The 14,433-nt window shown below is 45.3% G+C and overlaps 1 long non-coding RNA gene across 2 annotated transcripts; it reads left to right on the top strand.

Moving 5' to 3' along the window:
* The first annotated feature begins 6,160 nt into the window (after positions 1–6,160).
* Positions 6,161–9,706, top strand: LOC127018605 (uncharacterized). Of its 2 annotated transcripts, none has more exons than XR_007766777.1 (4): positions 6,161–6,302; positions 6,466–6,595; positions 8,784–8,937; positions 9,118–9,706. It is a non-coding gene; the product is annotated as an uncharacterized LOC127018605 (long non-coding RNA). The 2 variants fall into 2 exon arrangements; XR_007766778.1 differs by having other exon boundaries at positions 6,535–6,595.
* The last annotated feature ends 4,727 nt before the right edge of the window (positions 9,707–14,433 follow it).

A 14,433-nucleotide genomic window follows, 5' to 3' on the forward strand; every position in this document is an offset into this window, starting at 1 on the left:
GAAACCAAACCCTACAGGTGAAAGACCTGGCCAGCGGGCACCATGGTCTTTCCAGGCCCACATGGGCTCCTCCTGGTGAGCCTGGGGTCGCTTGGCACTGAAGAGGAGAAGTGTCCCCGAGGCACAGAGATTCCTTTCTCTCATCCCTTTCAAGGTTTTACTACGCAGCAGATAACAGTATAATCTTGCCTCCTGCATTGATTTTGACTCAAACTAGGGCACCGTACCGTGTTTAAATCTGAAATTGGCTGCATACACCCATACAGCAAGTGGCCTCCCTGGGATGACAGGACGGATGACTGGAGATGAGAAGAAAGAGTTCCACCATCAAGGATCCAGAGGCTGTTGTGATCAGGGAAGGCAAAATAAAGGTAAGGGAGATACTCGCGATGATGAACTTTTGTGGGAAATGAAAGCCCATGGCAACAACTCAAGAATGCACTATGAGATCTATAGAGGATTAGTCTCCTGGCTAAATGTTCAACTATTTTTGGCACTTAGAGGTATTAATTGATTGGGGGGGAAATAGTACAAATGGATTTTGTTTCCTTGCTAGGCTGGCAATGAGTGGCGACTTGCTGCCTGGCATTTGAATCTGATGGGGCATACGCAGAGGTGTCTGTCCTAGCACTGCCCTCAGGTGCGCACCACGCAGAAGAGCTGCACCAAGACTACAACTGAAACACAAACTCGCATCCGTCATAGAAGTGTTGTGAAACATCTGCTGGGTGTGTTTGACCCACTGCCCTCACGCGAGGCAGGGAGTATCCCTGTGCCTTGCCCTGGACACTGTGCCTGGCCACTCATAACTCTCCAGCCTTGAGGCAGATCTCTGGGTGGTACTCTTAAATAGTTAGTTAACCCTAAACAAGACCTGAACCATATTCAGGAACATGCTGGTTCCTAGCAATAGGACCATGCTGGTTTCAACATCCCCAGGATATTCAAAATTCTCAAGAGCTATTGTAACTAGCCTGGAGGAGAAGGGGAAGGTGGAGGAAGGTGTCTCCCCCATAGACTGGCTCTCTGAGGAGAAAAGGTAAAGGGTGTAATTATTAATAGTTTCCGCTAGATAGCTCCCAATGCCCAGGTCATTTACTCAGCGTGTCAAACTTGCACCCTTTGCCTCTGCAGCTAAAGCGAGGGTAAAAGACAGTGAAGGATTTGACTGTCACCTTTAGAAATACATGAGCACTCTCCCCTCTTCCCCTGTCCCTGAACTCTGGGATTGTATTTCATCACTATCTGAGTGATCATAGAAAGTTTAACCTGCAAAATTATGCGCTGTAAATGACAACCATTTTCCTCTCAAGGTGAAAGACTTGGAGACGGAGAGAAAGAGGGAGAAAGAGAGGCCCAGTTTCCATGGCAACCCTATGAAACTTATACGCCATAGGAAAATGTCATTTTCCGAAAAAGACAAAACTTCATGGACAAGTGGTACGGTACATCAGAAAAGGAAATTGCAGTTTTAAAATGAAAAGCTCATTTGCATTTATGGTTTTGAGTTTCATTTTCTAGTTACAAGACCTAATTATGCACAATTTAGTGGAGAAAATTATATTCAACATTTCAGGTGAATAATGTAGATTAAGATCAAGTTCAGCCAGAAGTTCATTGTGACAGACTTGAGTTTGGAGAACACAGGGGTGGATGGATTCTGCTTTAGCTGGGTTAGTGCTGCTGCGTCAGAGAAGTTGGCTGGTATTTTACACCCTCTAATAGACCTTGCAAAGTCAGGATCTGTCCCTAACTGTTGAGATTCCTGCCACAGCTTGCAGTTTCAGCATGTAAAGTTATACCTTCTAGATTCCATGTTGCCTTTGATACCATCAATCATCATCCATTGTAAGCCACATTGCATGGGAGAGCATTTTATGATGAGCATTAGCGTTGTAATATAGCAAAGAGCATTGTTAATGAAGCATGGAAAAAGAATAAATTCAGCTAATGGCTATATGTGTCAAATTTCAATTAGGGATATGTGGGAAAGTGAAAGAGAGAGACGAGCATACAAATTAAACCTTTGACCTTCAGAGTAAAGGGAAAAAAACCTGAGAGAAAAGGTGGATGTTCAGAGATGTTTTCCTTGCTGAATGCCAAAAAGTCTGAGCAGAAAGTCTGAAGTAGTGTTTTCTCTTTAATTACCACTATATAACAAGTGACTCAAAACAGTGCTGGTTTGATTCAGCTGGTTTATTGAGAGCTATATTACTGTTTGTGCTATTTACTGCATGGGGGAAGATATAAAGATTGCAATGATTTTATGGTGATGGAAGACAAAATCTCACCTATGTGAAGCCTAGGCAGAGGATATTAAAACTTATCCTTCCCTGCCTGTGAAACGCTACTGGGAACCTCCTTCTCGCTCCTCTTTGGCTTTCAAACAGGCCTTAGTTGATTCAAAGTGTGCTTTAATGCATAATCTAATGATCATGGGTTTTGAATGCAAATAAACAGTAGCGGGAGGGGTAGAAGCAGGAGCACAGCTGAGCAAGCTGCAAGGTTCGGACACAGTCCAAGGCACCTGGGCATTGCTAGTTTACATTTGCTTCGATACCAAAGTGAGTAATGGTTCATACAGGTGCTATTGCACCCCTGCACGCATGTGATTTAATATCAGTTGCTCTACTAAAACAATGTGGGTTGAATTCAGCTTAAGTTTAATAGGGCAAAATTGCCATTAAAGGCATACATGTCAGGGTTTAATTTAACTCATTTGTCTGCATGAGGAGTAAGGGTCTCTTTCCCAGAGCACTGCGGCTTGTGGGGAAATTGGTAAGACCTGAACCCAGGCAAGAGTCAGCCCCCAAGAGGGAGCTGAGTCTTAAGCGCCATTGCCCTTGCAAAAGCTAACGTGCTGACGCCTTTCTGACTTGTTGACTGCTAGAGAAAGGTGCTTCCCTGGACACTTGTCCCAAAGAGTTTGGCTGCTCCCTGTACCCATAGGCCCCCATGGATGCCTGCTCATCTCTTGCCCCCAACCCAGGGGGACACCTCAAAGTGTCGGATGCCGTTCGGTCCCCGTCCCCTGAGGACACCTGTATTCTGTTCAGATCCCCTCCTGAGTACCTCATTGTGTCAGCAATCCTTTGTTTGTCTCTATGTCCACGGTCCCCCCCTCTCGTTCCCTTCACGATGGCTTCCGAGACTGTCCTTGTGCCCCACGGCACCCTTCGAGCTCTGCAGCCCTCTTTGTATCTCTCTTACTCAGACAGAACCCTTCCTCAGGCTTTCTCTGTGCCCCAGAGCTCTCTCTCCATTCAGTCGCTCATCCCCTGAGGACATCTGTACATTGCTGGGACTCCTTCTTGAGTTTTGCATTGTGTCCCAGAACCTTCTTCTGTCTCTCTTTCACTCTCAGCACCCTTCTCTCCTGCCATCATCATGCCTCCCGAGGCCATCCTCATGCCCCACAGCCCTCTCTTGGCTCTGTAGTGCACTTTGCACCCTCCTCCCTCCCTGAGAAACTTTTCTGATGCCATCTTTCATCTCCAGGACACTCTTGTCCTCTATGCTAGCTAGGATACCTCTGTTCAGTCCCTGGTCCCCTGAGGACATCTGTAGTCTGTTCAAATCCCCTCGGACTTCCTCATCATGTCCTTGAGCCTTCTTCTGTCTGTCCCTCTCAGAACCCCTCTGCTCACGATGCCTCTCGAGGTCTCAGATGTTCCCCGTAGCAGGCTTTTAGCTCTGTAAGCCCCCTTTGGAATCGTTTTGTTGCAATCACGCCTCTCCTAAGATCTCCATTCCCAAAAAAGAGCATTCTTTGTCTTCTCTATGCCATCTAGGATGCCTCTCGAGACCTTCCTTGTTCTCCACAGCATTTTGGTAGCACTTTGCCTCCCTTTCAATCTCTCTTATGTCTCTGAGCCTTTCATGACCCCTCCTTGTGTCCCTGAGCCTTCTTTGGTGTCTTTGGCCCAATCGAGACCCCTCTAATGGTGTCTCGATGCCTATTGATGCCTTCGAGATTGCCCTTAGCACACTTTGTGGCAGGCCTCACATCCTTCTCATTCCTTCGGAGGACTTCCTGAGTCCACGTTTGTGACCCAGCCCAGTCATTCTGTCCTCTCTTCCTTCTAGCCATGCCTCTATTCGTTCCCTGGCCCTCCAATGACATGTTTACTCGGTTCAGATCCACTCTGGATTTAATTGCCCCGTCCCCAATCCTTTTTGTGTCTCTCCGGCTCCCTCAGGACATTTCTTCTCCCAGTCACAATGCCTCCCGAGACTTTCCTCGTGCTCCACATCCATCTTGTGGTGCTTCAGGTGGGCCATCTTTGAGCCACGGAACACTCATTTGTTCCTCTACCCTATCTAGGATTCCTGTGTTCAGTCCCTGGCCGCCCAAGACCATCCGTACTCTGCTCGGATGATCACCCGAGTTCCTCCTAGTCGTCCCCAAGCCTTCTTTTGTCCGCCAGCCCCCCTCAACAACCCTCTCCTCACAGTCACGACGCCTCCCGATCTCCACAGCACCTTGTAGCACTTCATCTCTCTTGTTCCATCAGAGCCTCCCTTCTTTCTTGGCTACGCAGCACTCTCTGCCATCATCTGTTCGGTTCCTCTCTCACTCAGTCATCCGTAGTTTGCCTAGATGCCCTCCTGCGAGTCCAAGGCCCTCACTGTGTCTCCAAGCCTTCTTTTCTCACCCTGCGCCCTCCGAATTCCTCTACTCTCTATAACAACGTCTTCCAAGTCCTTTCTTGTAGCACTTTAGCTCCCTTTCGATTTTTTTTTTTTTGGTGCTCTTCAGAGTGCTCTTATCTTACTCTTTGCCATTTAGGATGCCTTCGTTCAGCCCCTGGCCCCCCAACAACATCTGTACTTTGTTAAAATCCCCTTCAGAGTTCCTCATTGTTATCTCTGAGGCTTCTTTGGTCTCTCAGGCCCCCTCGGGACTCCTCCACTCCCTTTGCCGAGCTCTCGCGAGACATCCCCTATGCCCTAGAGCCCCATTTTAGCTCGGGAGGGCACTCTGCACCCCTCTTTTCCCCTCAGAACCCTTCCTGAGTCCGCATCTGTTACCCCGGTTGGTCTTGCTGTCCTCTCATCCGTATGGTGCACCTCCATTCGGTCCCTGGTCCCCTGAGGACACCTGTACTTTGTTCAATTCTCTTTTTAGCTCACTGCATCCCCAAGACTTCTTTGGTCTCTCTGGCCCCTTCGGGATCTCTCTAATCCCTGTGATGATGCCTCTTGTCCCATCAGAACCTTTTCCGAAGCCATCTTTGTGCTCCAGAGCAGTTTTTTTGTTTTCCAATCTGGTACCCCAAAGATGTCTATTGTCAGCTCAGATCTCCTCTTGAGTTTTTCAGAGAAGGCGATAGCCTTCATCTATTTTTATTGACACCTCTCCCATGGCGTTTTTTCTTGTGTTATGCAATTTATTTTTGTTCTAGCTACTTAGGCGTTAATTAGGCTGCGTCATACAGTTTCTGATACATTTCTTGTATTTCCATGGGTTTTTTGGTGGTTTGTGTCCTTTGGGAGTCATCCAGTTCTGTTAAGGGAGTCAGCCGTAGGGACCATCAAGGTGACTGAATCACCCGCAATTTACAGTAAATAATTTACTTTGCAACTGGACAATATTTTTGACAAGAGATTCTTATGGGATCTAATTCTGCTTTGTCATTCAGTCCTATCCAGAAGTTAGGTAGTATGCACGGTCTTGCTAGAAATGAAGTGTAACCCCATAGCATTTTGGGTTTTTTACAGGAAAATGAAGCACGTAATTGTTGATAATAATACTGTTATTGCATTTAATGAACTACTTTCCTTATTCTATCTATGCCCCAGAAAAATTAAGGTTAATTCCCTTAATGACCTTAATTCCTAAGGTCACGGTGTTGATGCAATAGAAGTAGTTGTAGTAAAAGAGCATACATTGTCATTTCCAGTAAGGCTCACGTTCTCTCTTCAGCACTTTCCCTGCTGCAAACTCGAGGCAGAGGAGAAAACCCAGTGCTGCCCCTCCAGCTGCCTTTATACCTTCCAGGGGTTTGCCCCTCCCCTTTCCCAGGGGATTGTGGGAAGGGTGGTGGGCGGGATCTGGGGTATATAAGCCACAGCCTCTGGTCAGCAAGCTCATTCTGCTCCGGGGCTTCTGTGTGGTTGGTGCCCAGCTGTTCCTTCAGCTGAGTGCGGCTGCTGTGTCATCTGAGCTCCGGGGCAGAGGCATTGTTTTGGCATGTAGGGAAGTGGAGGCGCCTGTTTGCGGTAGGAGCTGCTGGACCCGTGAAGGTTCAGCACCGTGTGTAGTAGAAAGTGCACTTGCATACAGCTGTTCTTTTTCTCAGGTCAGTAATCTTGTATTGAGTGCTCAGGGGTGGCAAGATGGTTGAATGCTGTGCTGCTTGGCACAGTGTTCTGTCTTCTTCAGCTTTCTAGGGCTTTCAGTTTTCTGTTTTCTGGTTAGAATTGGGGTTTTTTTGCCAGGGTTTCTTTTGTTTATTCCTGCAGGGATATCCAGGTCTTCTTTTGACATCCAAGTGTGGCGCTCTCCTCTCTTCTTGCTTTTTCCCATGACAGGAGTGGCAGTGTGGACTATCCAGGCATGGGTCACTTCTCCAGAGTGGATTGGCTGCTGTGGGTGAGTTCTCTCCTGTGGATTATGCCACGCGAGTTTTTTTTCCCACGCGAGTTCTCTCCTGTGGATTATGCCACGCGAGTTTTTTTTTTTCCATGCGAGTTCTCTCCTGTGGATTATGCCACGCGAGTTTTTTTTCCCACGAGAGTTCTCTCCTGTGGATTATGCCACGCGAGTTTTTCCCACGCGAGTTTTTTCCCACGCGAGTTTTTCCCACGCGAGTTTTTCCCACGCGAGTTTTTCCCACGCGAGTTTTTCCCACGCGAGTTTTTCCCACGCGAGTTTTTCCCACGCGAGTTTTTCCCACGCGAGTTTTTCCCACGCGAGTTTTTCCCACGCGAGTTTTTCCCACGCGAGTTTTTCCCACGCGAGTTTTTCCCACGCGAGTTTTTCCCACGCGAGTTTTTCCCACGCGAGTTTTTCCCACGCGAGTTTTTCCCACGCGAGTTTTTCCCACGCGAGTTTTTCCCACGCGAGTTTTTCCCACGCGAGTTTTTCCCACGCGAGTTTTTCCCACGCGAGTTTTTCCCACGCGAGTTTTTCCCACGCGAGTTTTTCCCACGCGAGTTTTTCCCCACGCGAGTTTTTCCCCACGCGAGTTTTTCCCCACGCGAGTTTTTCCCCCCTCGTGGGGCTGCCTATCTTATGCCCCTTTTCACCCCCCCCCGCCCCCCCCCCCCCACATATTCCACACTGGCCCGCCCCCATCTGCAGTCATCCACTCACCCATAACCCCCACTTGACTGCACACCCCCCCCCACGCGAGATCCCCCCCCCGCGCGAGATCCCCCCCGCGCGTTTTCCCCCCGTGGGGCCGCCTATCTTGTGCCCCCTTTCAGCCCCCCCCACATATTCCACACTGGCCGCCCCCCCCCCCCACAGCCATCCACTCACCCATTACCACCACCCCCACTTGACTGCACCCCACCCCACGCCTCACACCCCCCCCACGCGAGTTCCCCCCCTCCCCACGCGAGTTTCCCCCGTCGCCCCCCCCCCCCCCGACCTCCCTCTGCAGCCATCCACTCGCCCATTACCCCCACTTGGCTGCACCCCAGCCCACCCGTGAGCAGGCTGAGGGTGCAGAAAGCTGGGACAGCTGCAAGACCCCGAAGGAACGGAGCTGCTCACCCAGCCCACTGGCACAACAGCCCATCCAGCCTGCCAAGCATTGCCTGTTGTGGGCAGCAAAGCGCAGCTCGGGACTGGCTGGGCACCAGTCCGTGAGCAATGCGCTGAGCCAAGGTTAAAGTGAGCCCTCGTCAGGCAAGAAGAGAGGATTGCCTCAGAAAACAAAGCATTATTTTGAAATTGGTTATTCAGCCCAGCCGAAGGAATGTACCAGAGGAAATGGGGGCTGGCGAGGGTCGGGCTTGTTCTTTTGTCCAGACCCATAGACCTTTCATTGCCGAAGACTGGTTTGTTTTAGTCTCCTTGCAGGAGCTGTATCCTGGAAGAAAAAAAGCTGTAAGCCCAGGCACCAGCACAAAGTGGATGCTCCTGGAGCGGCTGCACTGAAGGGATCAGAAACTAGTGACAGTGTGCCCAGCTATGGCGGCCTTGCCATGGCCACATAACATAGCTGCATAAGCAAGTCCAGAATATGATGCCCTAAACGCAGGGACAAAATCCTTTCTCAGTCTGCCATTCACTTAGGTAGATTGCTTGCCCATAAAATCAGAAGTGTATATAAGAAACATTTGTTTATATAGAAAAATATCTTAACGAATACTGAAAGGCAGCAGCACAAGCAAAAGACCTGCTGCTTTTATGGCCAACCTGAAACAAGAAAAAATGGCAATCCTTCTTGTAAGTGCAGTCCTTGAGATTTTAGCCAGAGGTGGCTGAGATGAGTTTGGATAAATTTTGGATAATCATCTGAACCTCTGAATGTTTGCCAGCATTACCTGAGGTTTACCAACCACTCGCTTTAACCCCTGCAAACTAATTAGCTAATGTGTGCAAATGCTTGAGGAATGATTAGTCAGGAGGAGTCATTTCAGTAGCACATATTTAGCAGGGAGAAAAAAGGAGGCTATTTAGCAAATGAGTGCTTGAAAGCTAAAAGCAGTAGTAAAAAGTTCTGGGTTTTGTTTTTTTTTTCCACTACCAATTTCACCTGTGGGAAGCTGTGCAACTTTATATTCTCTGTGTTAGAATATGCAGCTCAATCGAGGATTTTTTTTTTCAGCTTTTAATGAATAACACTGCTGTGTGCTGCATGATGTGAAGATAAGATGTTTGAAATAAGGCTTTGCAGGAACACTGCATTTGCACTTTTACTTGAAGAAACACCTGATATGTTTTCCAGCTGTTTCCTACAGATGTTGTACATATGCTTAAAGGTCAGTGTTCTTTTGAGAGCATCCATAGCCCCACTATCATTTAGATAAACATCTCATGTCAGGATAAAGTGTTTTAAATACAAAATGTTACAGAAATAAAAAAGTCTAATCGGCAGATGAGGAATGGAAAACAGATAAATCTGAAGGAAAATCTGCCTAATATTTTGACTGTTGTCCCAGCTTTAGAGTGCTGGGACTGGTCCCATGGGAAGAGACCTCAGAGATGGCACATGAGAAGGTGGAGAAGCTGCGCTGCCTCGTGGCTCTCGCTCCTCCAGCCACCCTGTCACTGACAGAGCTACCGAACCACGTCACCCTGCTGAGGTCGAGTGCCTGGCCCCACGCAGTCTGCTCCGAAAAACAATCATCTGCCTTGTAAGCTACCATGAAATGGGGAAAATAGTCACTCTCTCAGAAGAATAAAGAGACTTTGAGACATCAAATCTTAAGATTGCTATGATATTCTGGGGAAAGAAAAAAAAAAATCAGACTGGGATCATTCTTGACTTTCTGAAAAACCCAAAATGCAGAAGGTGCTCGATTCAGTGCTGGTTCCTTTGAGTACAGACCATTACAAATAAAAGGCACAAGTTCAAATCTTGGGATTATTATTTTTTAAATTATGAAACACATCCTGTAATTGATAGCAATATCTTTTAAAACACATAATCATGTAAAACTGAATGGTGACACTTCCAGATGTTGATATTTGAGTTAGCAGTAGATAGTGCTTAAGACTGGCCTCCAAATGACCTCCAAGAAAATTGATGAGGAAGATTATAGTTTTAGTAGTCCCAGATTAATTACTGAAAACTGAATTGCAACTCATAGGTATTTACCTTGGGGTATTTGGTGTTCATATTCTGGTGCAGCCTAGGTGAATTCATATCATGAAAGTAAGTGCCCTTTTCCTTGAAACACCGTGTCTGCCTCTGTTCTCTGCATCCAGTCACCTATAGATCTGGTTGGGAACAGCTTGTACTATGGTACTTTCATAATAGCCCCTTATCCACCTGGCAGTTTATGAGAGGTTTCATAAACCTATTTACTTCAGGTATTTATTCAAATACAGTGGTACATTAGCAAGCTGTCGCAGTACTTAAAGGTATCTCTCAGCTGCATATAAAGGAAGAGCACATAATTACCATTTATTTCTTTATGGTGTTTTATTACAAGAAAGTAGCACAAACGGTCCTGGGTTCTGTTGCAGAATACAAATTCTTCTCAATATACTGGTGAGTTAGTCAGAAATATTTTATAATTCCTCTCTCTTGGTGTGTCCATTAAGCATTTTGGAGTATGTTTTTCTTTCCTATTGAAGACATCTGGTTCTCCTTAACAGATGAAAGCTTATGCTCTTTAGATGAAGTACATTAATTTTTATCCCCCAAACTTGTCAACAGATGCACAGGCTGGTCTGACCATCATGTCTATATTACACTTATAGCCAGCTTTCCACAGGGTCAGGGTGACTTTGGGTTTGTCACTTCACCTTCCCCTCTCCCACCCATAGACTCAGGTTGTCTGGGCTTCTTTTCACTCATGTTGTGTCAGTCTACTGTATTTGCAATATAACTTGCTTTCTTGAATGTGTTCGTACAGAAAAATGAGGTTATCATCTTGGGTAAGATTCCTCAAAACTAGCATGATACCAAATAAACAAGCAAATCGCCGTGTATTGCTCCAAGGGAAGCTAATTGACACGCATTCTGCGTTTGATTTCTGATGCTCCCTCAAACAAGGTTGCGTTGCTTTGTTTTGCTTTTTAAAACAAAAACCCCAAAAACGCAGCAAGCTGTAGTTGTGTATTAGTGGAGTTTTCCAGAGTCTCCCTTTCACTGAGTTGAAGGATGAGGGCATGAGGAGTGGTAGGTGCATCCTGTCAGCCAGGAGAGATCGCTCGTGTTGCTGATCTGCTGCTGCCCCAGCCCCAGGGAGACGCAGGGCTCCGTCTTCTGATAAAAGTGGATGGAAAGCCATTTTCACACAATTACTCCGAGCTGAAAAAAAAAAAGAGTCTTAGACTGGGAGTGAAGTGATAAAAGGTCTGAACCTTCTAGTAGTCATAAAGAAAAGCAGCTAAAGGCAGCCAGCCAAGAGGAGATAGTAAAAAGGACACTGAATGTTATGCAAATGTCTGTATTTTTGCAATGTATCTCACATGGAGAAAAATTCTTACAGGTTTTAAGACATGATAATTTAGGGAAAACACTGTAAAGTTTCCTATTAACTTCTGACTTTAAAATACAAATTCAAAACAACTGTACAGAGAAAATCGCTAATTTTTTTTTCCACTGTACAGAGGAAATCATCGCTACTTCTGAGCTCGTGGGTCATCCTTTCTCAGTGAAATCCAGTAAAAGAGGAAACAGGTGACTGAATTTATGGAAGACTGATGTTCTAATGCAGTATCTGCTACCAGCTCTTTGGTATCCTGAAGCAAACTTGAGCTTCCAGCTGCCTAAAGAATGAATGCAGGATACTGGGGTAGCAGAGCTCCTTTTGTCTGCTACATTGATCCAGAATTTGCATCGAGGGAAAGGAAATTTAGTAGGCTATTCCTTCAGGCCACTTGCAGTCCGTATAAATCAGTCTTGTTCACATGAAGTACAATAAATATTGTGATAATTGCCAAAGTTACTGCACTGATTTCTGCTGTTCTTGCATACTAAGCTGCAACATACCAAGATGAAAGCATACATGAACGGAGATGTTAGCTCTGCTCAAGCTATCAACCCCATGAACAGGGTGATTAAATTTTCAATGAGAAGGCACTGTCCATTTGCAAAATTACCTTGACTTGCTTAAAAAAAGGGCACTCTAGCTGCACAGTTGTAATTCTCGGTGGCTTTCCCTTCAAATGCACCTCTCTGTGGGCACAGCGAGTTTATAAACTATAAACCAAAGGCTTCATTACAGAAAAAATTATAGGTTGGCTATGACTGGGAGGTTTATACACTTAATGTGTTCATTCACAGTGTTGTCCAATGTACTATTGGTCATACAGCCCCCACACACGTTCGTGTCACGTTTGCAGAGTGAGCACTGCCACAGAGGCATACGGTGGTGTCCAGCCATGGTTAAACAAAGCCACCTGGTTTATCTTCACTCCCAGTCAAACCTCAATCTGTCCCCAGTTTTGGTCACTGTAAATTGATGCTGGATGCTCCCCTTCTCCATATACGCATATATTTGATCCATAGCAGTATTCCTGTGATCATGACTCTACATCTGTAGATGGGGAAAATGGAATATACCCAGTGCAATTCCATAAATAACAGTAAATGTTCATCCTGGCAAGAGTATTTCCAAGCCTCAAAGCTTTTGCTAAATACTCAGTGTGAGGATAAAGCAATGACTGAAATTATTATTATTTGATCACCTCTAGCTATATCTTTAAGGGTTACACAGCAATTTAGCAGAAGGTTCCCATTCTGCTAAGAAACACTTAAAACATTTGCTTGGTGTGTAGGCAGGTGACCTTCAGGACTCATGTGAGGACAAGGCAAGGCACAAACGCTAAGCCACAGCAGCAGGGAGCTGACAAGCCAGGAGTGTACACGCTTAAACAAGTTTCACTTATTAAAAGAAAAATGTAAGCTTCTTTTTTGTGACATGTACTGCACAGACAGAGTCCTATGATTACATAGTGTGCCAGTGTACCCTAATCTCCACCAGCAAAAGGAAATAGGTCAGCAGAACAATTAGGACCAAAGCGATGTGTAGCTTCCTCAGCTTGAATTCCTCAGGTGACACCTGCAGGTTACTTGAGCTTTAGGCACAGATAATACAGGCTGTCACCGCAGTATAAAGAAAGGTAGATCTGAGATACTCCCCAACAAAATTTCAAGCAAGTACCTGTCAGTTTGCTGCATTTTACTGACCATGACATTGTTGACTATTGCTCACAAAAGAAAACAACTTGCTCTATCTTTCATTACTCCCCGTAGCCATGAGCAATGAAACGTAAGGGCATACTTATGGAGGTATTTATTTAGTCTTCATCTCAGATTAAGTAACAAATATTTGAGTGTGTTGAAAACGTGATAGTTGAGAAGCACAGAAGGCACAGGAGTGCAAATATAGAGTGATGACATGAAAGCAGCAAAGAATGAGAAGGAGCAAGCTAGCAGACGGAGGAAAAACAGACTGTTCAATAGCTAAAGACTAGCTAAGATATAATAATTTGAGTGGAGAAGACGACTTTGATGGGCTCTTAATTAAAAAAAAGTCTGCATATGGCAAAAGCTGATGAGAAAAGAAAAGGGGAAAAGAAAATTTTAAGAGTTCTATTTAACCTTCTCTTTGTAATTTTGCCTTTTTTTTTTTTAGATATAAACCTCATATTTTAAAATGCAAAAACTGCTGATATGGTAATTATGATAACTGAAGGTCCCTATCCCTGATAGCCTTAAGATAAGGAAAACAACCATATTTAGTTGAATCTATCTTCTATTAAGCAAATAGCCCAGAAGAAATGTTGATACCTTCTAGACTGCCTCTCCTGCTTAAGGGAGAATATTAAATATTTTAGTGACTTTTGTTACACTGAAAGGGTTCATGGTTGCTGTCAAACGGATCTTCATATAGAAGCACTGAGTTCATTGAGGTTGATGAGCACACTAAGCTTCCTGTCAGTCAGGCTAAAATGAAAAAAAGCCACGGTGCTGCTATCGTGGATATGACAGGTTAAACAAGAGAAGCTATTCACCAAGGTACAGCTTGACAAGGCCTTTGTAGACAATGAGTCAGGTTTGGGAGCGTTAGGTACTCCCAGTCGTGCTAGGAGAACAGAGTCCATTTTGCTTCTCTGAACTAGTTTCTGATTTAGGGGGCTAATAACCATGCTCATAAAAGGTCCACCTGAGAGGTGCCTTGCATGTACCGTACTGAGAAGTGGCACGCACCCCTTTCAGGTTGATGACTGTGACTGCAGTAAAGCATCAGTCAGGCCCTGAAGACTGGATCTGCACAGAAGAGGCAGATAGTTAGGGTTAGCACCTGCCCTATTGATGTATTGCTGTTAAAGACAACTTAAAATGTTTCAAAAATATAGAGAAGTAAAGGAAGGCTATGTCTGAATTAATAATGAAATAATGTGTGAGCAGAGAAATCAAATGGGATCATCAGAGTAAATAGAGACCAACCAGAAATTTCCTTTAGAAGCTGTCACTTCAGGATGTCTTTACATCCCCCAAAGACAAAGTGGAGTCCAAGTGCTTAATTACCTGTTATGATCTGGATGCAAACCACTACTAATCCTTGCCTATTTGACCTGTCACTTTCATTTCTCATGTTTAAGCAGATAATACATCAGAACTGGTTTTTTTTAGTATTGCCAAGACCTCAAACTCTTCGGCCATGAAAGGAAAGAGAAATGTTTGTTGCCACCCAGAAAGCCTTCCCTACCTTGCAGAATTAGTCCCTCTGTTAATTGCTAAGAGGCAGAAGGGTGCAGAAGTTAACTACTAATGCTTTCTCAGTCCGTTTAATCAG

Source organism: Gymnogyps californianus, chromosome 7, assembly GCF_018139145.2.
Source record: "Gymnogyps californianus isolate 813 chromosome 7, ASM1813914v2, whole genome shotgun sequence".
Classification (NCBI taxonomy): Eukaryota; Metazoa; Chordata; class Aves; order Accipitriformes; family Cathartidae; genus Gymnogyps; species Gymnogyps californianus.